A 2,535-nucleotide genomic window follows, 5' to 3' on the forward strand; every position below is an offset into this window, starting at 1 on the left:
CAATAGTCACGGTCCACCCTACTTGTTAGCACAGTTATTACCTGGGATATCCATTAAGGTTTTAAACCCATGAGAATGTTCATGTTACCGAGCCTGTAACGGTTTCTCAAGAGGCCCAAAGAAACATAAACGACGCCAAAGCAATAGTCAAGGTTGAGTGAGTACAAGAGAACACTACTCTTTTGTTCTATATTTATATAGAAATAAAAAAAATGTAATCCCAGCCCCCGTCCCCGCAGGAGGCCTTTTGGTAGGCCGTCACTGTAAATAAGAATTTGTTCTTTAACTGACTTGCCTAGTTAAATAAAGCTTAAATAAAAATAAATAAATCAAATACAGCAGTACTGAAATGTAACCCTGTTGAACTCATGTCATGTCTCAGTCTCCTGATGAGGGCTTTGGCATGGCAGTCTGGCACTGGCATTAGCTTAACCACATCCTTTTGCAATAAAAGGTTACAGCCATCATTAGAGCAGCCACACCAACCACAATGACAACTGCCATGGCAATCTCCAGGCCAACAGAGACACCCTGGCCGCTCACTTGGCCAGCAGAAAGCGCTGTGCACAAAGGGGAGAGGGAGCAACATGATACAGTACATTACACCAACAGCCAACGGAAAAGCTTCTGAGCAGCTCTGACCTTCCTGTTAGAATGATGTTCACCACTTTAAAAGTGAAAGGTTTGCTGTCATATGATAGAGTTAATGTGATAAAGAAAAAACATACCCTCTTCTTTGGAAGTAAGAGAGGCTGAAAAAGAGAGAAACAGTATTCATAAGATTATTCCAAATAAATTGCCATTACATGCGAGTATTGGAAATGGACAACAATAGATATGCCTAGTGAACATGGTGAAATTATCTTTACATTAACACGTCTTTTAGGAAAGCTATGTGGTCCTAATATGGGCATATTGGTACATATAATATAACATAGATACATAGAGAGTAGACATACAGCTCTCTGCCATGGTCTTGATGGGTCCTGAGGTGAAGAGAGCTTCATCTGAAATCCCATCCTGGCCGATGGGGGTTTCTGCAGCCCTCCTCCGCTTCCTGTTGAATTGCTATGTGGTGGGAGAGAAAGAAAGAGTACAGAAAAGTGAGTATCGTGCTGGTATAGTGACCATGCTATTCCTCAATAATTGTTTATACAGTGAAACACCAGGTGTACAGTTATCTATACCTAACATATAGCAACAAACTGTATGCTGCAACCTGGACTCAAGGGTAGACGTAACATAGCATAATACAATTTGGGACACTCAAATTAGTATGATATGTTACGTTTGACATGTACGATACATGTATGTATTATTTTGTGGACATTCATCATCCACTTCATATGATGTTACAAGTTACTATTTTCATGATATGTTAGAAATAGAACACTTTGGTTGCTGGACATTTGCATTATACTCCTACCTATCCATCCCGACCAACCACCCTCCTTTTATTTTTGCCTTAAATAACCTTCTGTCTCATGTAACATCAAAATAATTTCAGCGTACCGGTTTTTCATTTACTATGTTCCATCTAGTCTATGAGACCAGGCTGCAAATTTAGACAGCTCAAATGTGACTTCTGGAGGCAACCCACTAGTAAAGGGTCATTTTCTAACTTTCTTTGTAACCTTCTCTTTATTTTGAATTTGTAAAGCTGCCAACAACCAAAGCTGTGACGTGTTATGGATGGATGGAGCATAACATTGTATGGTCAGATCAATGGTACTGTACCTTGAAGGTCCTGCGATCACAGAGGCGTGTGATTCAGTGCAAGTAGTAGGTGGAGACGGTCTGGTTCTGCTGCCTGCTCAATGAAGCAGAAGGCAGGGAAGTAGAACATGGCCCTATGGCTGTCTCCATTCTCCAGCATGGTGGTCATCTGATCTATGGAGCACCTTTACAAAAAAGGTGAACCTCACAATTGCCCACACAGGCAGGACAACACACCGATGGATACAGAAAGAGTATTAATGATTGATCTAAAAATCGTATTAATGTAATTTAGAAGGCACCTTGGTGCCTAGACAAAGTGGCTACTCCTCAGTTTTGCATTGAGCTCACTCGATAAAGAACATGGATGGAGATAGTTAAATTCTTTAGGTACACTGTGTCTGAATGCAAAGGAGGAAAGACATTTAATCAAGCCCAGTCTTAAAATGATTAACCATTTGATATGAATTTGGCTACTAACACTTTCTCCAAATTTGATTGAAGAGGGTTCTTTTTTGTCTAACAATACAAAGAAATTAATGAATGTTAAGATGGCCACGTAGCATCGGTCCAGAAGCACATGGTATCTGTAGAGAGAGTGAGGTCATCAGAACAGACTCAAACATTTCAGATCACAAGTAGAACCCTCTATACACATTTAACAGTTTGGACCAGAACTGACAGTAATTATTACTAAGGCTAAGAGGGAACACAACGAGAAGGTTCTTACTAGGAAGTCAGGTTGGCAGCTAAAACCTGAACGTAGACGTTAGTCCTCAGCTCAATACCCAGAGGAGGGATAACCAGGGGTGTGGTATA

At 40.6% G+C, this 2,535-nt stretch overlaps 1 long non-coding RNA gene across 1 annotated transcript; it reads right to left on the reverse strand.

Annotated features, from left to right (window-relative positions):
* Positions 1–965: 965 nt before the first annotated feature.
* On the reverse strand, positions 966–2,535 carry LOC115137600 (uncharacterized). The gene is made up of 3 exons (XR_003864815.2): positions 2,447–2,535; positions 1,738–2,303; positions 966–1,068 (listed from the first exon to the last, which is right to left on the reverse strand). It is a non-coding gene; the product is annotated as an uncharacterized LOC115137600 (long non-coding RNA).

Source organism: Oncorhynchus nerka, linkage group LG11 (assembly GCF_034236695.1).
Source record: "Oncorhynchus nerka isolate Pitt River linkage group LG11, Oner_Uvic_2.0, whole genome shotgun sequence".
NCBI lineage: Eukaryota > Metazoa > Chordata > Actinopteri > Salmoniformes > Salmonidae > Oncorhynchus > Oncorhynchus nerka.